The 24205-nt window shown below is 41.8% G+C and overlaps 1 protein-coding gene across 5 annotated transcripts in view; it reads right to left on the bottom strand.

Annotated features, from left to right (window-relative positions):
• The window catches only part of LOC139383088 (galactosylgalactosylxylosylprotein 3-beta-glucuronosyltransferase 1), a 117125-nt gene that overhangs the window by 30417 nt on the left and 62503 nt on the right, over positions 1-24205 (bottom strand). For all 5 annotated transcript variants that reach the window (XM_071127395.1, XM_071127398.1, XM_071127397.1 and 2 more), the window contains exon 2: positions 18587-18824. The gene's annotated coding sequence lies outside the window, so the exon portion shown is untranslated. The remainder of the gene's footprint in view (positions 1-18586; positions 18825-24205) is intronic.

A 24205-nucleotide genomic window follows, 5' to 3' on the forward strand; every position in this document is an offset into this window, starting at 1 on the left:
TCGAAGTGTTTTGTGAAAGTTTATCGTCGACTTTTTTAATTTAAAAAAATTACGCAGCGTTTAAAAACGATGATTTTTTCTGAATGACACAACTTCCATACAAAGCTATTTTGGGTATATATGGACCGATTTAAACGAAAAAAAGACCCAATAGTGATGTTTATGGGGCATATAGGAGTGCCAAGAAAGAAGCTCGTCTAAGGTAATGAATGTTTTATATTTTATTTCTGCGTTTTGGGTAGCGCCGGCTATCGCAAAATCTGTTGTTTACGTGTCGAGCTGGCATTTTGGGGGGTGCATGCTATCAGATAATAGCTTCTGATGCTTTCGCCGAAAAGCATTTTAAAAATCTGACTTGCTGGCTAGGTTCACAACGAGTGTAGCTTTAATTCAATACCCTGCTTGTGAATTTTGATCAAAGATTGAGTTGTAACGAGTACATTTAGCATTTAGCGTAGCGCATTTGCATTTCCAGGGGCATACTTGGGACGTCTGCGTGTCAAGTATTCTCAAGAAGTTAACACAGTGTCCAAGGAAGGGCCAGAAGCATACAAAATGGTGTCGTCTGCGTAGAGGTGGATCAGAGAATCACCAGCAGCAAGAGCGACATCATTGATGTATACAGAGAAGAGAGTCGGCCCGAGAATTGAACCCTGTGGCACCCCCATAGAGACTGCCAGAGGTCCGGACAACAGGCCCCCCGATTTGACACACAGAACTCTGTCAGAGAAGTAGTTGGTGAACCAGGCAAGGCAGTCATTTGAGAAACCAAGGCTGTTCAGTCTGCCGATTAGAATGTGGTGATTGACAGAGTCGAAAGCCTTGGCCAGGTCGATGAATACGGCTGCACAGTAATGTGTGAAGGTAGGCCTTGAAATACATCCACAGGTACACCTCCAATTGACTCAAACGATGTCAATTAGGCTATCAGAAGCTTCTAAAGCCATGACATCATTTTCTGGAATTTTCCAAGCTGTTTAAAGGCACAGTCAACTTAGTGTATGTAAACTTCAGACCCACTGGAATTGTGATACAGTGAAATAATCTGTCTGTAATTAATTGTTGGAAAAATGACTTGTGTCATGCACAAAGTAGATGTCCTAACCGACTTGCCAAAACTATAGTTTGTTAACAAGAAATTTGTGGAGTGGTTGAAAAACAAGTTTTAATGACTCCAACCTAAGTGTATGTAAACTTCCGACTTCAACTGTACATCTCAGATGCCTCCATTGTGTTTATATCCTTCTCTATCTCCAGAAGCCATGAAGGTAAATGGAAGAAAACAACTTGGGCCTATAGAGTACCCTTGGAGCAGATTAAAATGCCACAACATATTGGTCCAATGGCTATGATTCACAGAGTGTGACAGATTCAAACAGGACTTTGTTTTCCAACCAAGTCTGGGCAGATGTTGTGCTGATGCTCTGAATTTCATATTACCAAGACAAAGTGACGAAATACTTCTCCCCCCAATATAGGCAATATTCAGAAAGAATTTTCAATTTATTATAAGAATGATAATTTCCCTATAGTAGGCTTATGCTGCCTGGAATATGGGCAAGTTGACATGTAATCAAAGATAATCCATCTCTAAATGTGCCTAATGGATGGGGGGATGGAAGACCGCCTCATTTTCACCTATTGTTAAGTCAGCTCATGTAGATTTACACTCTTTGCTCTGCTTAACACGAGACCAGCGCACTGTCCACTTTAATGCTGCATAATAACTTAATCACTCCAAAGAGCGGCTGGGAGTATACTTTCCCATTTGATTTAGATGAGAATGGCTGTTTAATTTTCAGGAAAAGTTAAGTAAGCCATTTTCAGCGCGCTTTGCACTTGATTGATGGCCAGCTTCCTCAGCATTGATGAAAGATTTAGGTGCCCATTCCAAGGCAGGTTTTCTCTCTGCTGATAACCACAGGCCTTGGCTAGCCGGTCTACCACTTTCCTCTCAAATTTATTTGCAACAGCTCAGCCAGGGACTTCTTTTGGCTGAACCCGAGATTAGGCACTCACACCTGGGGTAGGAAGAACACAGACGTCCCATAGGACCATGGGGACTGAAACCGAAACCTCGGGCAAAGGGTAAAGATCAGGTCATCACATGTCTCATGTTATAAACTGGGAGGTTCAAGCCCTGAATGCAGATGGCTGACAACCGTGGTATATCAGACCGTATACCAGGGGTACGTCAAAACATTTATTTTTACTCTCTAATTACATTGGTACAGTTTATAATAACAATAAGGCCCCTCAGGGATTTGTGGTACAGTTAAAGTTGGAAGTTTACATACACCTTAGCCAAATACATTTAAACTCAGTTTTTCACAATTCCTGTCATTTAACTTCTCTAGGGTAAGGGGGCAGCATTTGGAATTTTGGATGAAAAGCATGCCCAAATTAAACTGCCTTCTACTCAGGCTCTGAAGATATGATATGCATATAATTAGTAGATTTGGATAGAAAACACTCTAAAGTTTCCAAAACTGTTAAAAATAATGTCTGTGAGTATAACAGACCTGATTTGGCAGCCGAAAACCTGAGAAAAATCCTTCCATTCAGGAAGTAGGACATTTTATTTTTTTATTTTTCTATTCAATGCCATTACAGTATCCATTGACTTAGGACTCAAATTGCAGTTCCTATGCCTTCCACTAGATATCAACAGTCTTTAGAAATTGTTTCAGGCTTGTATTCTAAAAAATGAGGGAGTAAGAGCAGTCTGAATGAGTGGACGCTGACGTTTCACATAGCTTTTTCATGCACGCTACCAGAGAGAGTCCCTTTCTTGTTTACCTTTTATATTGATGACGTTATTGTCCGGTTGAAATTTTATCGATTGTTCAGGCTAAAAACAACCTGAGGATTGAATATAAACATCGTTTGACATGTTTCTATGAAATTTACAGACACAATTTGGATTTTTTTGTCTGCCTGTTGTGACTGCATTTGAGCCTGTGGATTACTGAAGAAAACGCGCGAACAAAACAGAGGTTTTCGGATATAAAGAGAGACTTTAAGGCATTTTTTAAATCTGACACCATGGTTGGATTCACAAGTAGTTAATCTTTAAACCAATGTAAAATACTTGTATCTTTTCTGAATATTTATTATGAGTATTTCTGTATTTGAATTTGGCGCTCTGCAATCTCACTGGATGTTGGCCAGAGAGGTTAATCCTAGTAAAAATTCCCTGTTTTAGGTCAGTTAGGATTACCACTTTATTTTAAGAATGTGAAATGTCAGAATAATAGTAGAGAGAAGGATTTATTTCAGCTTTTATTTCTTTCATCACATTCCCAGTGGGTCAGAAGTTTACATGCACTCAATTAGTATTTGGTAGCATGGCCTTTAAATTGTTTAACTTGGGTCAAACGTTTCGGGTAGCCTTCCACAAGCTTCCCACAATAAGTTGGGTGAATTTTGGCCCATTCCTCCTGACAGAGCTGTTGTAACTGAGTCAGGTTTGTAGGCCTCCTTGCTTGTACACGCTTTTTCAGTTCTGCCCACACATTTTCTATAGGATTGAGGTCAAGGCTTTGTGATTGATATGCTTGGGTTCATTTTCCATTTGGAAGACCCATTTGTGAGCAAGCTTTAACTTCCTGACTGATGTCTTGAGATGCTGCTTCAATATATCCACATAATTTTCATGCCTCATGATGCCATCTATTTTGTGAAGTGCACCAGTCCCTCCTGCAGCAAAGCACCTCCACAACATGATGCTGCCACCCCCGTGCTTCACGGTTGGGATGGTGTTTTTCGGCTTGCAAGCCTCCCCCTTATTCCTCCAAACAGAACGATGGTCATTATGGTCAAACAGTTCTATTTTTGTTTCATCAGACCAGGGGACTGATGAAACCAAAAAGTACGATCTTTGTCCCCATGTGCAGTTGCAAACCATAGTCAGGCTTTTTTTATGGCGGTTTTGGAGCAGTGGCTTCTTCCTCGCTGAGCGGCCTTTCAGGTTATGTCGATTTAGGACACGTTTTACTGTGGATATAGATACTTTTGTGCCTGTTTCCTCCAGCATCTTCACAAGGTAATTTGCTGTTGTTCTGGGATTTATTTGCACTTTTCGCACCAAAGTACGTTCATCTCTAGGAGTCAGAACGCGTCTCCTTCTTGAGCGGTATGACGGCTGCGTGGTCCCATGGTGTTTATACTTTTGTACTATTGTTTGTACAGATGAACGTGTTACCTTCAGGCGTTTGGAAATTGCTCCCAAGGATGAACCAGACATGTGGAGGTCTACAATTTTTTTTCTGAGGTCTTTTCTTTTGATTTTCCATGATGTCAAGCAAAGAGGCACTGAGTTTGTAGGTAGGCCTTGAAATACATCCAGATGTACACCTCCAATTGACTCAAATGATGTGACTTAGCCTGTCAGAAGCTTCTGAAGGCATGACATAATTTTCTGGAATTTTCCAAGCTGTTTAATAGGGTATGTGGGACGCTAGCATCCAGTGAAATTGCAGAGCAATTGGAAACTTTAGAGTGTTTTCTATATGCATATCCTATCTTCTGGGCCTGAGTAGCAGGCAGTTTAATTTGGGCACGCTTTTCATCCAAAATTCCGAATGCTGCCCCCTACCCTAGAGAAGTTAAAGGCACAGTCAACTTAGTGTATGTGAACTTCTGACCCACTGGAATTGTGATACAGTGAATTATAAGTGAAATAATCTCTCTGTAAACAATTGTTGGAAAAAATACTTGTGTCATGCACAAAGTAGATGTCCTAAACGACTTGCCAAAAACTATAGTTTGTTAACAAGAAATGTGTGGAGTGGTTGAAAAACTAGTTTTAATGACTCCAACCTAAATGTATGTAAACTTCCGACTTCAACTCTATATGGCCAATATACCACACCCTCTCGGGCCTTATTGCTTAAGGGGCCCATGTGTGGCCGTTCCTAATATGATTAGCAAAACAAGTAAAAGGTTAAGTCTTCTGTCTCTTGTTGGAGATCGTAGGACAGAAAGAACATGTACATTCTATGGGGGATACTGCTTGCCATCGTTGTCCTCACAGAGCACCATAATGCAGCATGAACAGTGACATACAACCAAGCAGAATCTTTTCACAAAAATATCCATAGGCTTTATTCACATAACACTGTATTCATTTCATCCTTCCTTTATTTTTTATTGTGCACTTATTTGAGTTGTCTGATACAGTAATACACCATAAGTTACATTGTATACCAGCTCATTTTTAAAATGCTGATTCTCGGTCCTAAAATAACAGTATTGCATTTTCAAGCTCTTATTTCGCCGTGTCTAGCTGTATGCTGCTGATCCATGGCTATTCTACACCACATGCATTGGACACGCTGAATAGCTTGTTTAGCAATAATTTGTTCCATGACATCTACAAAATGTGAGATGAATCTCAAATAAACGTTTCATGAGCTACCAGCATTATACTGAATTATATTACAGAACATTTTAAAATGTAATGGGTATCAGAATCGGACCTTTTGGTGAAGAACGGTAGATTGTACACTTGTTCAGTTCATTGCCATAATCATTAACCATTTTGAAGTAAAATTAGTAAGGTCCCAGTGTTCAGTGTGGAACCCAGATTTATGATGAATCTATCCATAGACCAGGCCCACTCATAAACATGGATTCATGAGTTCATTAAAGTTAGTACACTGAGTGGGAGTTTATGCCAACATTCCCCACCGTCCTCTCCTCTCAGACACCACAACATGGCCTGGTGGTAGCTAGTGCTAGCTCTACTCTAGGTTTCCCTGATGAGGGAGAGACAATGGATTGTTCACATAAAGCGTTCTCAAGAGCCAAAGTCCCCAATTACTGTATATGCCTGTGTGGAGGGGAAAAATGTATAATTATGAATCTGATCATCACTAATTAAACCAGGGGGATTTCATCCAAGGCTGAGGCAGCCAGCACATGATTTTCGTTGGGCTTTGAAAATAATTGGTAGAGGAATGATAAGGAGAGAGAATAATACCAGAACAGACTAAAACTGATAGCTGTGGCTGTGTTAATAACAACCTTTGTTAAATAGTAACACTCACACTGATGGTGTTTATTTAATGACTGTAATACCTTAAGTGCAGGGTAGTCTAACATGAACATCAAATAGCACTAAGCAGCTATTGTAAATGCCTGGACAACATTGTGAATGTTGCTCAGAATCTGAATATCAACTATATTGATGGCGACCATTATAAGGGGGATAAGCTTTAAATGGACATTGATTTCAATGTAGACTTGCATTAGTGTGTCACCATACACATCATTTACCAGTCTACATGGGTACCATTTCTGTACGTCCCTGTTGTTTTCTTAGTTACATAATTCGTGAGACTGTTGGTATGACATGCTGTCATTAGCTTTTAACCTGTCACTCAAAGGCAGCCTTCAAGTAAACACATTTTGTGGTGGAATTTTATTGAATGCCTTTGCTAATTAGAGAGAGAGAGCTAGCTTAGTTGGTTCCTGCACACTTTTTCTTACTATATGCGAGTGATTCCATTTGATAATGCAGCCTGCAGGAATACATGTTAACCTTCATACACCCACTGGATTGGCTACTCTGGATTTAGAGCTGTGTGTTGTATTTACACGTCTAGCTGCTGATTTTAGTCTAAATGAAAAGCTAGTATAAATGAATGTATCTCTTTCAACACAGAATAGTCAAAGCAGAATGATGGGGGGTATGGGCATGGCCTATCAAGCTACTCAATAGTGAACATTACAGTCAAAGCAGAATGATGGGGGGCATGGGCATGGCCTATCAAGCTACTCAGTAGTGAACATTACAGTCAAAGCAGAATGTGGGGGGCATGGGCAACAGCTTACAGTAGTGAACAACAGCAAAGAATGATGGGGGGCATGGGCATGGCCTATCAAGCTACTCAGTAGTGAACATTACAGTCAAAGCAGAATGATGGGGGGCATGGGCATGGCCTATCAAGCTACTCAGTAGTGAACATTACAGTCAAAGCAGAATGATGGGGGGCATGGGCATGGCCTATCAAGCTACTCTATAGTGAACATTACAGTCAAAGCAGAATGATGGGGGGCATGGGCATGGCCTATCAAGCTACTCAGTAGTGAACATTACAGTCAAAGCTAGGCCACCATCTATTTTGTTCAGTAAAGAAACATGTCATGTCATTGCACACAACATAAACCATCTTATTTATTTATTTATCTATTTAAGCAGGGAGTCCCATTGAGACAAAGGTCTCTTTTGCAAAATGCCATAAATGTCACTTGACCATACTGAGTGACCTTTATATAAACCATTTTTGTGTAAAGAAATGCCTAGCCTCTCCTTATAGCACTGCAGGATAAAGAGAGATTTTTCTTGTTATATATATTTAAAGTTTTTAATGGTTTCTTTCAGGTAAACCTACTGTAGCCAATTCATCCAGCGTAACTGGCACAGTTTCAGCAATTAATAGACAGGTTGGTTGTTTAGCAACAAAACCGACGCGTGCCGAACTATGGGGCAAAACTGACAGGTTTGGTAAACTATATTTCATCTTCTATTTTAATTGACAACAGATATACATTTACACAATGAGTGTCTCACAAATACATTGTGACAGTTGTTGGTTAGCTAGCAAGCAATTTTTTTTGCCATATTAGCATAGATGTGACATCAGTCAAAATACCTCAAAACAAGACATGTTATCAAGAACAAGATAAAACTAGCTGAAACGAGCCACCTGCGATTCCCCACATGACAGCTTCTTTTCATTGTTTCTAGTTATCTGGCCATCCAGAATCACAACAACACACAGCCTTCTGGCCCATTGAAACGTGCACATCGTTTTAGTGACGTTGTCAGCTATCCATAGACCGTTTAGAGAATGTAGAGTTGAAGCATTTGCTCAGAAACTTCAAAGTGTACTCTGCACAGACTGGCATTTTAACATTCTGAGAAGCAATGACATTTAAAACCGCTTGGTGAAATGCCAAATAAGTGTCACACTGGATGTAAGTGTTAATTAATAAGTCCTATTTGTTTAGTTAATCCAGAGGCCTAACTGAAAATGACTTGACTTCAATTTAAAGTCACTTCTTAACGAGGGGCCTCTGACATTTCAACGCTCATCTCTCTATACTCCACTGTTTTTGCCCTCTCAAATTTCCGACTGGTTGGCATATTTTTGTCAGCCCTTTTACCTCTGCTGTCCTTGTACATCAGGGGTGCAATCTAATACACAGAGTCACATTCCAAAGCGCTGGGGGGGGGGACAGAAAAATGACACATGCAGAACAGTGTTGACAGAATTTCGGCATCTGCTGATGCTACAGAACAGAATACTGTCACTGACTCGGCTGGAAGATGACTTTGCAGAGAGCTCACCATTGACTTTGATCGCATGCCCTCCTCTGGCAATTCTAAGAAACTCAGAGGCTATTTTCAAGTCGGGATAATCTAGTTTTGCCAGCCACCATCAAATCTCGAGATAGCTATCTAATTTGAATGTCTGTAAGTGAGACTAGGATAATCTGATGCATACAGTACAAGGACTAGAGGGAAACCATGGGATTGTTCAATAGTTTGACTAACTGGTAGTCTATAGATAACAAAGAATCATGCACCAGTGTAACCATGGCAACATTCCCCTTCACGACCAGGTGGCCCTGAAACATCTGAGAGGATTTCTTAATAAAACCCTTTGTTTCCATGGACCCTCTGTCTCCAACCCCTATCCCCTTGGAAAGACCCTTGGAAACTAGAGTATAGCGATAGGATCACACAATCAAGACAGCGGGACAATTGTTCCTTCCTTCACACTGTCTATTACAGAAGATTTATCTGGCTTGTGGGAGCAGGGAGGATGCAGTCTGTCTGGCCGGCAGGCTAAACCATGGTGCACCCAGGGGACCCAGTAGCACTAACGAGGACCCCAGGGGATGCAGAATTACCAGTGGAAATGGATTCAATTAAAACTTCCAGACGTAAATTCCAGGGGATGGAGGTAGAACATTTCACTTTAATTAAGTTAGTGAAGGTTATGGATGCGACCACGGCAACTGTAATCAGGTGGCATCAGCGCTGCATTCAATCACACAATCCTATATCTGCAGACATGGTACTTTTCCCTCCGTTAAGGCCTCCTGATTGGGCAATTAAAAGGCTCTTTTCTCCCCTCCCCTGCATGGTTTGTTTAAGTGACAAATCCAAGGATTTGGATTCTGACTTGATGTATGCCGTGCTTGAGATATGAATCCGATGTTCCACTGAAATATTGCCAATGCCACAGAGGCAATGTGTGATCATTGTGATTATTATGCAGTCACTTGTTTTCTTCATCAGATGCCATCTATATGCTATGTCTATGCGCATATCTGTCTGAGTGGGTGGGTGGTGAGTATAATAAGAGTTATATTCACTGAACATTTTCCACTGTAAATGTCCTGTAAATCCTGTTCCTGGATTGCCACAAATGATACTTGCCTCTTTTAGCTTGATGAATGAATGCATCTACTCTGAGTATATGTTTATTAACCCCATGGCCCTAACCTATTATACTAGAGTAATGATTTGTGCTGTGGTATTGATTGAACTCAACTCATTGCAGACAAGTCAGCCCAAATCATTCATACAATTACAATAATATAATAATCCTGTATGTTTAAGGGGATTATGTGGACACTGACAGTATGCACTGTTTAAGGATTACAGCTGTGGATATGTTCTGTTGCCCAGCTCGTCCTTGTCTGGTGGGGAATGCAATAGTAGAATGCACACATTAGGCAGGGGAATGGCTCCTATTCTCTCGCAGGCTGCCATATTGTGGTAAAGACCTTTACTCTGGGAATGAAAAGGGTCTGCTGCCACTCAAGCATATATTGTAATTCCTTCTCCAATTCACAGGGCTCAAACTGAAGAGAACAGATTGATTTTACACATCTCAGGACTAGAGGAGATTCAAGGTTTCTCCAGGCTCAACAATACACAGATCCCTGAGTTATGAGGGAAATCTCCACGGCTCAAATTGCTCGCGTGCATGTGTGTATGTAGTGTACCTTAGTCTGACTTTACATTCCATATTCTTCATCCTAACTCTGACTCATTAATCATGTCGCAGTTCTTCATCCTAACTCTGACTCATTAATCATGTCGCAGTTCTTCATCCTAACTCTGATTCATTAATAATGTTGCAGTTCTTCACCCTAACTCTGACTCATTAATAATGGTGCAGTTCTTCATCCTAACTCTGACTCATTAATAATGGTGCAGTTCTTCATCCTAACTCTGACTCATTAATAATGGTGCAGTTCTTCATCCTAACTCTGACTCATTACTAATGTCGCAGTTTATTTTTTATTACAACAGTTACAGTACATTACAGTCACAGTACATTGTTACAGTACATTTGAATTAGAAAAGAAGCAACGCATGCCATGTGGTAATTGGTTTTCAACCCCACTGCGTTATAGAAGTCTTCTAATCACTTGGGGCCTGAGAGCCAATCCCTTGTTTTCGAACCCCATAAACCGTAACACAGTGGCCATATGTTGAACCAGAAAATAAAGTAGCTGACATGAGATTGCCTTAGCGGGGATTGTTACTGAAGTAATGCTGCGGGGCACCCTGCACAGCTGCCGAAAAGTTGGGCATCCATCTCCCCCGGTCGGCCTCTATGAGATGCAGAGAATCTGGGAGTTTTGTGTTTCAGATCTGGCTGGCTGGCTCCACTACCTCCACCTTCTGACTTGCCCTGGGGTGTGATGGTTGGCTGTGAGGCTGTGATCTGCTGCAGTGAGATTAAGTCGCTTCATGCAGCAGGTCTATGGGATGTCACAGGCAGCACCTCACAGCACAACGCCTAAGCAGAGGACTCGTTATCTTATCTTCCAGGGATTACAGTGTGCAGGTACTTTAGCATACTGCCAGCCAACTAGTGCTGGGGTAAATCCATGCAGCACCGCCTCACATGAATTAGACTGAACAGGTTCACTCCTTATTTGGTTCCTTCCTAACTCAGTTGCCGGAGAGAAAGGAAACCGCTCAGGGATTTCACCATAAGGCCAATTGTGACTTTAAAACAGTTATAGAGTTTAATGGCTGTGATAGGAGAAAACTGAAGATGGATCAACAACATTGTAGTTACTCCACAATACTAACCTAATTGATAGAGTAAAAAAAAGGAAGCCTGTACAAAATAAAAATATTCCAAAACATGCATCCTGTTTGCAATAAGGCACTAAAGTAAAACTGCAAAATATGTGGCAAAGAAATTAATTTAATGTCCTGAATAAAAAGCATTTATGTTTGGGGCAATTCAAGTCATCACTGAGTACCACTATATATTTTCAAGCATGGTGGTGGCAGCATCGTGTTATGGGTATGCTTGTCCTTGGCAAGGACCATGGAGATTTTTAGGATAAAAAAATGGAATAGACCTGAGCACAAGCAAATCCTAGAGGAAAACCTGGTTCCGTCTGCTATCCAACAGACACTGGGAGACAAATTCACCTTTCAGCAGGAAAATAACCAAATATACACTGGAGTTGCTCACCAAGACGACATTGAATGTTCCTGACTGGTCTGGTTACAGTTTTCTGAAATATATGGATTTCACATGAATGGGAATACAGATATGCATCTGTTGGTCACAGATACCTTAAAAAAGGTAGGGGGCATGAATCAAAAAACCAGTCAGTATCTGGTGTGACCACCATTTGCCTCATGCAGCTCAACACATCTCCTTCGCATAGAGTTGATCAGGTTGTTGAAAAGTGGCCTGTGGAATGTTGTACCACTCCTCTTCAATGGCTGTGCGAAGTTGCTGGATATTGGCGGGAACTGGAACAAGCTGTCGTACACGTCTATCCAGAACATCCCAAACATGTTATTTGGGTGAGTGTGCAGGCTATGGAAGAACCTGGACATTTTCAGCTTCCAGAAATTGTGTTCAGGTCCTTGCGACACGGGGCCGTGCATCATCATGCTTTAACATGAGGTGGCGGCGGGTGAATGGCACGACAATGTGACTCAGGATCTCATCACGTTATCTCTGTGCATTCAAATTGCCATTGATGAAATGCAATTGTGTTCGCTGTCTGTAACTTATGCCTGACAATACCATAAGCCCACCTCCACCATGGGGCACTCTGTTCACAATGTTGACATCAGCAAACTGCTCGCCCACACGATGCCATACACGTGGTCTGCAGTTGTGAAGCCGGTTGGACGTACTGACAAATTCTATAAAACAATGTTGAAGGAGGCTTATGGTAGAGAAATTATCATTCAGTTCTCTGGCAACAGCTCTGGTGGACATTTCTGCAGTCAGCATGCCAATTGCACACTCCGTCAAAACTTGAGACATCTGTGGCATTATGTTGTGTGACAAAACTGCACATTTTAGAGTGGCCTTTTATTGTCCCCAGCACAAGGTGCACCTGTGTAATAATCATTCTGTTTAATCAGCTTCTTGATATGATACATCTGTCAGGTGGATGGATTATCTTTGCAAAGGAGAAATCCTCACTAACAGGGATGCAAACAAATTTGTGCACAAAGACATTTCTGGGATCTTTTTCAGCTCATGAAAACTGAACACTTTACATGTTGCATTTATATTTGTGTTCAGTAAAAAATGGTTGTCTAGCAATGATCAACAACCAACTTGACATAGCTTGAATAATGTTTAAAGAATAATATTGTACAATTTGCATTTATATTTATTAAGGATCCCCATTAGTCCCCGCCAAGGCAGCAGCTACTCTTCCTGGGGTCCAGCAACATTAAGGCAGTTACTGTATATACAATTTAAAATATCACATGACATTACATTTCTTCAACACTTTTCACAACATATTAAGTGTGTTCCAGGTGTGCAAAGCTCTTAGAGACTTACCCAGAAATACTCACAGCTATAATCACTGCCAAAGGTGATTCTAGCATGTATTGACTCAGGGGTGTGAATGCTTACATAAATGAGATATTTCTGTATTTCATTTTCAGTAAATTTGCTAACATTGTTTTAGCTTTGTCCTTATGGGGTGTTGTGTGCATATGGGTGTTGAAAAAATCAATGAATTCAGGCTGTAACACTACAAAATGTGGAATAAGTCAAGGGGTATGAATACTTTCTGAAGGTACTGTAACTGTAACTGCAATCCCCACATGAATCAGATTACTCCCAAGACCTGAACGGCAGCACACTAAAGAATTATCCAGGTTCTAAATAATACTGTAATAATAGTTATTTGGCCACTGATGATAAATCAATGCCTATGTATTGTAGGGGTATTTACTGTATATTACAAAATGGCATGAGTGCACAATTTAGCCTTCAAACTACTGGAAACAGTTTGCTGAATGCTAAGTGCAGTCAGAGAGTGGATGGGTCATTATAAACAAACAGCACATAACTTTTGATAGAAATGCCAAAGAAAGTGACTACCAATCCATGCGTTCCCTTTCTCTTTCAAACCAATTTGCAATGTGTGACAGACCATGTGGCACTCTTGCCATAAGAAATAGCAATCTAAAGTGTTTTAAGGGCAGCAGCCACTTAAAAATGTCTAGTTCAGTTATTTGTATATGGAGCTTTAGTCTCCATCTCCTAAGCTTGAATTGACACTCGAGAAAATGACCATAATGTATTGACTATAGTGTAGGTGGCAAAACCCTCTAAATTAAAACGATGATTAAAGTACATTACTTCTCATATCATTGATATGTGTTATTGCATGTATTCCTGCTATTATAAAGCCAGTCCTAATTGAAACAATAGCAAATCGTCCACCCCGCCTCTGTTTTGGTAAAAATGCTGAGGGATCAGCCTGGAGAAATGTAACCACTCTCAAATTCATAGACAGAGCTATGGATGCAAGGACTGACCATCCATGAGATACAAATGATAGTTTTATCCATGTCTTGAGGCTATAAAGTGTTTGCAAACGTTTACATTGTTTACAAACATTGGAGTAAAACAAGCTGATATTTTGGTTTCTGATGGGGTACGACAGTTGAACTAAACTCATGAGGCATTTATACTGTAAGGGATTTTCTTCAAGAATCAATAGGTATATGTCATAAAAATTAATGTACAGTAGTGACTAGCTTTAAAGTAATCACATAATTGATGTGCCCTCAGCATGAATTGCTTTAACTGCTTTTATTAACTACAGTAGGAGTCAGATAGTCATGACTTTCAAATTAAAATCAGGACATTTTAGCTATACAGTTATGCTGTGAAGACAGCACTAATTTCAGCATGCCAAGCTGTTTTTCAATGCTGTACAAAAGCATTTGAAAATAACAAAAGGTGTGAGCTTTGGTTTCCCTTTCATATTCTGAGATGGTGGAGACGGTGGAGACGGTGGAGATACAAGCCTAGGAATTTATTCCCACCATTATGAATGAATCTCAGATAAAGAAGTCAAGACTGCAGCTCACCGCTCCCTCTTCTTACACTTAGATGCAGTTGTGAACATTTCATGGATGTGTATGAAGAAATACAATGAATGCTTTTGGGGGCAGAGTTCTCATTCTATAATTTATGTTCCAATTTCTTATTCTACAAACACCTCTGTCTCTGTCTGTGTCTGGGGTGTTTCTCATCCAGGCCAAGGGAGAAACTGTACACAAAAACCTCTGTCTCTGGGGTGTTTCTCATCCAGGCCAAGGGAGAAACTGTACACAAAAACCTCTGTCTCTGGGGTGTTTCTCATCCAGGCCAAGGGAGAAACTGTACACAAAAACCTCTGTCTCTGGGGTGTTTCTCATTCAGGCCAAGGGAGAAACTGTACACAAAAACCTCTGTCTCTGGGGTGTTTCTCATTCAGGCCAAGGGAGAAACTCTGTACACTCCAGCAGAATGGGAAATGCAGTTGCATCTGATAGCAATTATTCTGGGGTGGATGTGGACTAACTTAAGGACACATCTTAGTATGTACAGTATTTGTGATAAGGGGATATTATGTAATATTTTAGACCTTAGAAGCAGCATTAGAAATTAGTGGCCCTCCAAAATCCATCTCCAGCACATTGCAGCAACCCAGCATCTTATTCCAACAACCAGCTACCAACAAACAATATGAGTGGTGAGGAATTACTATGCTAGCCAGCTGTATTCGTGTCATTGTGGAGGTAATACACTTTGAGTTATATCACAATACTCAATTAGTTTGTTTTCCTTCTTTAAAACATTATTATGTATTTAAAAGGATTGACCCCTACATGCTTTGGTCAGAGTGGGACAGGAGCAGAGATAGCAGGGTTCGAGGGTCTGCAGGTCTGCAGGGTAGATGTTGTATTTCTGCTGTTAATAAATAAGCAGGGTTGCTGAAGGGTTGCAGGCTGGGCTGCCAGGAAGTTGCAGCCCTCTCTTTTATACTCTCTGTCTCTCTGTATCTGCTCTAAAACAGTGGGGGCGGATGTGTCTCTGTGGTCCTCTGCAAAGCTGGAAAGGACATCCTCTCAGTTTGATTCAGCTCAACCCGGTCTCCCGGTGCTCTAGGACTCAGTGTGTGTGTGTGACAGCTCTCTCTCTCTCTCTTCATTTGAATCTGTCTGTAGCAGGAAGGATTCTTTCAACGTCTCATTTCACTGGGCCCACAGATTGGCAGAGCTAAACTAGCCCTCACAGCAGTCAATCATGGTCTGTAAATCTGACGAGAGACTACCAGATTGGTTGGTCTGAACCGACTATTCCCAAACTGGGGTACGCAATGTCGTCGGGGGAACGCCAAAACAGTCCATTTAGATTTTCCTGAGTAGCCTCCTTTCACTGCCCCCAAATAATGAAACCATCTAGTCTTCAGCAAAATAACAACACAATATCAAATACAGGTAGCCTAGTCAAATAATTAACATTCAATCACATTAACCATTACTCTCTCACGTGAATTCCACTAAGGGTCTGAATGTAGCCAAACGTAGCTCATGCTCATTCCGTTTGCTTGAAAATGGATGAATGGTTAAAAAAAGTAAGGCCCGCGTCCATAGAGACACATACCAGCTCTACTGGTAGTACTGCTATTACCAGCAGTACTACCAGCAGTACTGCTATTACCAGCAGTACTACACAAGCACCTGTCGACAGCACAAGTTGTTCTACTTCCACGAGCACATCCAATGCTAGCATCAGTAATTCTACATTTGTTGCCATCCCAGCTAGCATGGACACTGACATCTGATTCAGCCGAAGAGCTACTGCCCCCTTACCCGGGAAAGCACCGAACAACAGACAGGGACGTTGGACCATCAAAGAGGCGCAAATATGATGAGAACTACATTGGTTTGGAGTTAACTTATATTGGGAGTAGTGCCTTTCTTCAGCCACAGTGTGTTATATGTGTAAAAGTACTATCTCACAACTCGATTAAACTCTTGCGCAGACATTTAGAAACAAAACATGCCAATTAGAAAAATCAGCCACAGGAGTTTTTTGAGAGATAATTAAGATGACTTTCGAGTAGTAAGACATGTATAAAAGTTATAGATACCATTAACAATAAGGGACTAGAAGCGTCTTATATGGTGAGCTACCGAGTGGCTAAGACAGGCAAGCCCATACTGTTGTGGAAGACTTCATTCTTCCTGCTGCTGTGGGTATGGCTGGGACAATGCTGGGGGAAAAGGTCAAAAAATACTATACAGACAATACCTTCATCAAAAAACACAGTGACAGTGTCATGGCAGGAGATGTTTTGAAACAATTACTGCTTTGCATACAAGCCAGTGAATTATATGCGTTACATCTGGATGAGTCAACAGACGTGCCGGGCCTGGCACAGCTCCTGGTATATGTCCATTATGTTTATGGGGGCTAAATTAAGGAAGACGTCCTCTTCTGCAAACCAGGACAACAGGAGAAGATATTTTTAAAGTACTGGGCAGCTTTGTGACATCAAATGGACTTTGGTGGTCAAGATGTGTTGGTATCTGTAGTGATGGCACAAAAGTCATGACAGGGAGACAGTGGAGTGGAAGCAGTTGCTCCCGATGCCACTTGGGTACAATGCAGCATCCACCGAGAGGCTCTTGTTGCCAAGGGAATGCCCGACAGCTTGAAAGACGTTTTGGACACTGCAGTGAAAGTCATTAATTTTGTTAAAGCAAGGCCCCTGTACTCTTGTGTATTTTCTGCATTATGCAATGATATGGGCAGCGACTATGTAACACTTTTACAACATACGTGCGCTGGTTATCAAGGGGCAAGGTATTGACACCTTTTTTTATTGAGAGACGAGCTTAAAGTTTTTTTGTCTTACCGCTTGCATGATGATGAGTTTCTCACATGACTGGCCTATCTGGGTGATGTTTTTTCTCACCTGAACGATCTAAATTTAGTAGGACAGGGACTCTCCGCAACTATATTCAATGTGACAGAATTGAGGTTATGATTAAGAACTTGGAGCTCTTCTCTGTCTGCATTAACAAGGACAACATACAGGTCTCTCCATCATTGTATGATTTTTTGTGTGCAAATGAACTCAAGCTTACGAACAATGTCAAATGTCATATTGGGAAGCACTTGAGTGAGCTGGGTGCGCAATTACGGACTGGGAACAATACATCCAATATTCCTTTGAACCTTTTGTTTCTAACAATTAAGATCTCACCTAACAGGAGTAGTAGTTGTCTCCTTGGGTTCTGTAGTAAAATTATTTTATGTATGTTTTGTAGACAGCGTGCTGACCAGACTTATTTCAGCATTGTATATTTGTATCGGGCAAGGCAGGGGGGAGAATGAGGAATACATTCATCTGGCCCAAGGCTTTTAAGTCGAGAAGCACAATATTTCCCTCCGTACCCAGGAGACGACAGGCAGCACCCACAGGCATTTTCCATCCACCAGTTTACTCACTCCTCTCCACCTCCTTCCACCTCTGAAGTTTATTTCTCCTGATTTTCCATGACATTCACCGACATCTTCCTTCCAGACCTCCTTCTCCTCTCAAGACAATGTCTACCTCTTCAACTCTGAGGTATCTGGCTCTAATAATATCAGGGCCGGGGGCTCACAGATGGTTGAAATAAGTGGATCTGTCAGATAATTTCACCCCCTGTCGTTTTCCTAATCCCTCCATCCCCACATCTCCCTGTGAAAATGGAATAGTGCACAGAGAGGAGGAGGGGCGGAGGAAGCCCTGTTTGAACCTACATCTTCCCACTTATCACGTCCCCGATATAGACGTGATTGTCATAACTTTTAAATTCAGCTGAAAATGCTGATAAATAATTCAGCCGTGCATTTGTTCATCTGCTATGAAACAAAACAGAGGGCAACACGACACAGGGCAGCATGAGCCTGACCGTTTCTGCTCGGTGTGTGGATACAAAAATGGTAGTTTACGGAGGGATAAGAAACTGCACACCTATTAGCAGGCCTCTGGCCCCATAATGGCTGCCTCCTGATATACAACTCATTCCATTGCATTTTTTTCTAGGAAACTCAGTGTTGAATTAAATAGTTGTGGTCTGTTTTGGCTAGAGACAGTGCATTCCCTACGTACAGTACTTTTGCTCCTTTGGAAAATGACCAATGTGTGTGACCAGAATGGCAGCTTTACCACTGGTGAGAAATTAAGATTTATGCCAACAAAGAGCAATAAAGATACTCACAATCAACAGTGTTCTGCCCATCTGCAGCTAGCAAGGATCTCGTCAGTTTTTTTTCTAATGTGGTCTGTAACCCTGGCCTCTTAGTCCTCACACATCCCTTAATTGGACAAACTTGGAGAGCGGTGGGGATGGGCGCTGTGGCTGGTGACGAATTGAAGTGGAACTTTAGCTGTGTAGCATAGCAGGGCGGCTGGTGGCATCCAGACCATGTGCACGGTCACGTCGTGAGGGTAGGCTCCTACAGAAACAAGAAGGGAGAGCAGGGAGTCTTAGAATGGCCCTTCTCATTGTTAAACAATGGGTTTCATTGAAGGACTGGGATGGGATGATGGCGCTTCAGTGGGCAGGGCTCGGGAACGACATAGCTGCCATTGGGTGGATGTTTTCCTCAGAGTTGTAGCCCTGATGATGTAGAGATACATTTTAGTTCACAGGCAGGAAATGAGGAGAATTTAAATAGTTTGTTATGTGGGTGTGGCAAGAGAACAGTGCACATGTATAGTTATTCAGGACACAAGTGGATATTGGCTTTGACATTTTGTTCTAATTCGAAGTGGAAGTGCTGATTGTCAACCAACTTCCATGAATTTATTCTTGGATAAATCATTTATTTGTTTGTTTCTCCAAGGACACGACAATAAAATTAAGTTTACAGGACAAACCCACAGAAAAAGCCAAGCCGTCCAAACATAAATCTGACAAGTTATTCAGACTTATCTATAAATAGCACTTTCCTCTGAGTGTCCCCCCTGGGGAGCGACATTTGAACATGTCCATTTCTAAAAAACATGACAAACACGCCAGCTGCTCTTCTGGCCGATTCTCTGCAATTTCTTCACACGCAAAGGATGCCACCCATCCCTTTTCATTATTAGTGAAAGCTGGTCTGTATTTTACGCCATCCACAATATTATATCTGCTATGTTTGTCCGATGGCAGTCACTGCCACAGAGGAAGGCTGATTGATGCCTCATATGAAAAATAAGGGTGGCTGAAACCAACACAATTAAAGCTTACTGACAAGAAAAACAACAGAGGTTGTGTAATGACATGCTGTTGTTATCATCCTGATCTGAATCCAATAAGAGGGAGATTACTTATATTAACCCAAATCATCTCAACCATGACCAAAGTATGATTTGTTTTTATCCAGCTAGCTAATTCCAAACCACGTAGCTTGACTCAAGGTCCTCCAATGACAGGAGAACAACATACACTGTTACTACTCATTGATGTATACTATTTCTCATTCAAATTCTGATACTCATAAATACAACGTTGCTAACACAGCACTCAGCACTCAGTGAAGATGGTCATCTTTGTGGCTTTCCTAAGCTTTCAAAACTTGGTGAACAGTGACAACCTGTTGGTGGTACTTCCACTATGGTCCTCTTCATCTCGGCTGACCACCTTTTTTGTCCCTCCAGTGTCTCTGACACCACTGTAAATAGGCTAACAGAGCCTGCTCGTGAAGGGGATGAAGAAGACTGACACCCATGGTGACCCCTGAACTTTTTGTATATAAACCTAATTCCAAACATTGATGATATCAGACTACAAAGGGAAGCACAGCCACAGGCTGCCCATTGACACAAGCCTACCAGATGAGCTAAATTACTTCTATGCTCGCTTTGAGGCAAGTAACACTGAAACATGCATGAGAGCATCAACTGTTCCGGACGACTGTGGGATCACGCTGTCCATAGCCGATGTGAGTAAGACATTTAAAAAGGTCAACATTCATAAGGCCGCAGGGCCAGATGGATTACCAGGACGTGTACTCCGAGCATTTGCTAACCAACTAACAAATGTCTTCACTGACATTTTCAACCTGTCTCTGACTTAGTCTGTAATACCAAAATGTTTCAAGCAGACCACCATAGTCCCTGTGCCCAAGAATACTAAGGTAACCTGCCTAAATGTCTACTGACCCATAACACGCAAGTCTGCAGCCATGAAGTGTTTTAAAAGGCTGGTTGTGGCTCACATCAACACCATTATTCCAGAAACCCTAGACCCACTCCAATTTGCATACCACCACAACAGATCCACAGATCCCACCTGGAGAAAAGGAACACTTATGTGAGAATGCTGTTCATTGACTACAGCTCAGCGTTCAACACCATAGTGTCCTCAAAGCTAATCACTAAGTTAAGGACCCTAGGACTAAACACCTCCCTCTGCAACTGGATCCTGGACTTCCTGATGGCCACCCACAGGTGTTAAGGGTAGGTAATAACACATCCGCCACTCTGATCCTCAACACGGGGGCTCCTCAGGGCTGCATGCGCAGTCCCCTCCTGTTCACTTATGACTGCATGGACAGGCACAACTCCAACACCATCATTAAGTTTGCCGATGACACAACAGTGCCTGATCACTGATAATGATGAGACAACCTATAGGGAGGAGGTCAGAGACCTGGCCATGTGGTGCGAGGACAACAACATATCCCTCAATGTAAACAAGACAAAGGAGATGATTGTGGACTACAGGAAAAGGAGGACCAAGCATGCCCCCATTCTCATTGACCAAGCTGTAGTGGACCAGGTTTAGAGCTTCAAGTTCCTTGGTGTTCACATCACCAACAAACTACCATGGTCCAAACACACCAAGACAGTCTTGAAGAGGGCACGACAAAGCCTATTCCCCCTCAGGAGACTGAAAAGATTTGGCATTTGTCCTCAGATCCTCATAAAGTTTGACAGCTGCTCCATCAAGAGCACTGATTGCATGGTATAGCAACTGCTCGGCCTCCAACAGCAAGGCACTACAGAGGGTAGTGCGTACGGCCCAGTACATCACTGTGGCCAAGCGTCTTGCCATCCAGGACCTCTATACCAGGTGGTGTCAGAGGAAGGCCCTAAAAATTGTCAAAGACTCCAGCCACCCTAGTCATAGACTGTTTTTTCTGCTACCGCACGGCAAGTGGTACCAAATCTACGCACCAAATCGATGTCCAAAAGACTTCTTAACAGATTCTACCCCAAGCCATAAGACTCCTGAACAGCTTATCAAATGGCTACCCAGACTATTTGCATTGCCACCCCCCCTTCCCCTCTTTTACGCTGCTGCTAATCTCTGTTTATTATCTATGCGTAGTCACTTTAACTCTACCTACATGTACATATTACCTCAATTACCTCGACTAACCTGTGCCCTCGCACATTGACTCTGTACCGGTACCCCTTATACAGTGCCTTGCAAAAGTATTCGGCCCCCTTGAACTTTGCAACCTTTTGCCACATTTCAGGCTTCAAACATAAAGATATAAAACTGTATTTTTTTGTGAAGAATCAACAACAAGTGGGACACAATCATGAAGTGGAACGACATTTATTGGATATTTCAAACTTTTTTAACAAATCAAAAACTGAAAAATTGGGCGTGCAAAATTATTCAGCCCCCTTAAGTTAATACTTTGTAGCGCCACCTTTTGCTGCGATTACAGCTGCAAGTCGCTTGGGGTATGTCTCTATCAGTTTTGCACATCGAGAGACTGAAATTTTTTCCTATTCCTCCTTGCAAAACAGCTCGAGCTCAGTGAGGTTGGATGGAGAGCATTTGTGAACAGCAGTTTTCAGTTCTTTCCACAGATTCTCGATTGGATTCAGGTCTGGACTTTGACTTGGCCATTCTAACACCTGGATATGTTTATTTTTGAACCATTCCATTGTAGATTTTGCTTTATGTTTTGGATCATTCTCTTGTTGGAAGACAAATCTCCGTCCCAGTCTCAGGTCTTTTGCAGACTCCATCAGGTTTTCTTCCAGAATGGTCCTGTATTTGGCTCCATCCATCTTCCCATCAATTTTAACCATCTCCCCTGTCCCTGCTGAAGAAAAGCAGGCCCAAACCATGATGCTGCCACCACCATGTTTGAAAGTGGGGATGGTGTGTTCAGCTGTGTTGCTTTTACGCCAAACATAACGTTTTGCATTGTTGCCAAAAAGTTCAATTTTGGTTTCATCTGACCAGAGCACCTTCTTCCACATGTTTGGTGTGTCTCCCAGGTGGCTTGTGGCAAACTTTAAACGACACTTTTTATGGATATCTTTAAGAAATGTCTTTCTTCTTGCCACTCTTCCATAAAGTCCAGATTTGTGCAATATACGACTGATTGTTGTCCTATGGACAGAGTCTCCCACCTCAGCTGTAGATCTCTGCAGTTCATCCAGAATGATCATGGGCCTCTTGGCTGCATCTCTGATCAGTCTTCTCCTTGTATGAGCTGAAAGTTTAGAGGGACGGCCAGGTCTTGGTAGATTTGCAGTGGTCTGATACTCCTTCCATTTCAATATTATCGCTTGCACAGTGCTCCTTGGGATGTTTAAAGCTTGGGAAATCTTTTTGTATCCATCTCCGGCTTTAAACTTCTTCACAACAGTATCTCGGACCTGTCTGGTGTGTTCCTTGTTCTTCATGATGCTCTCTGCGCTTTTAACGGACCTCTGAGACTATCACAGTGCAGGTGCATTTATACGGAGACTTGATTACACACAGGTGGATTGTATTTATCATCATTAGTCATTTAGGTCAACATTGGATCATTCAGAGATCCTCACTGAACTTCTGGAGAGAGTTTGCTGCACTGAAAGTAAAGGGGGTGAATAATTTTGCACGCCCAATTTTTCAGTTTTTGATTTGTTAAAAAAGTTTGAAATATCCAATAAATGTCGTTCCATTTCATGATTGTGTCCCACTTGTTGTTGATTCTTCACAAAAAAATACAGTTTTATATCTTTATGTTTGAAGCCTGAAATGTGGCAAAAGGTCGCAAAGTTCAAGGGGGCCGAGTACTTTCGCAAGGCACTGTATATAGCCTCGCTATTGTTATTTTACTGCTGCTCTTTAATTATTTGTTACTGTTATATTGAATGTTTTACTTATCTAGTTTTTACTAAACACTTTTTTTTCTTCGAGCTGCATTGTTGGTTAAGGGCTTGTAAGTAAGCATTTCACTGTTGTATTTGGCACTTTAGACAAATCATTTGATTGGATCAGTGGCCAACTCAGATGACAGAAAATGAATGAGACTCAATAGCCCTATATGATACAAGAACATTCTAAATAGGTCTCTTCTGCAAGACCATTGTGATTCACACGGATCTGTGAGCTTGTTTTTGTAATTTTGGAGAAAATCCATGACTTCAAACATTTTCTGGAAGTGTAGCTGGTATTAGCCCATGGGGTCCACTCCATTTTAATTCAGACTCTACCTGATGTGGATGCAGGGAGCGGTCTAAAGGACAAAGCTTTCTGGCCCTGGGCAAAATGAACACCAACTGCACAGAACTCTAGTACGGAAGACTGTGTGACCTTGCACACAGGTCTATCTCAAATAGTCACTTCCTCTCACAATCACCATGGTAACCACTTTTAACCTTTGATGGGCATGGTCTCTGGAGGTTTGTGGACGATTTCCTCAGCCCCTGTCTTCAGAAAGTGCACACAGATAATCCTGCCCTTCTCAAAGCTGCTCATGCGGATCGAACCTCGCTCTGTATGGAACAGTCACACAAGCCTTGTAAGGCATACGGACACACTTAATATCATCGGCTTTCATAGGAGAGAGCCTATGGACCAGATTGCATATTGTAGAAGTTTATTCAGCAAGAA

Source organism: Oncorhynchus clarkii, chromosome 24 (genome assembly GCF_045791955.1).
Source record: "Oncorhynchus clarkii lewisi isolate Uvic-CL-2024 chromosome 24, UVic_Ocla_1.0, whole genome shotgun sequence".
In the NCBI taxonomy this organism is placed as follows: domain Eukaryota; kingdom Metazoa; phylum Chordata; class Actinopteri; order Salmoniformes; family Salmonidae; genus Oncorhynchus; species Oncorhynchus clarkii.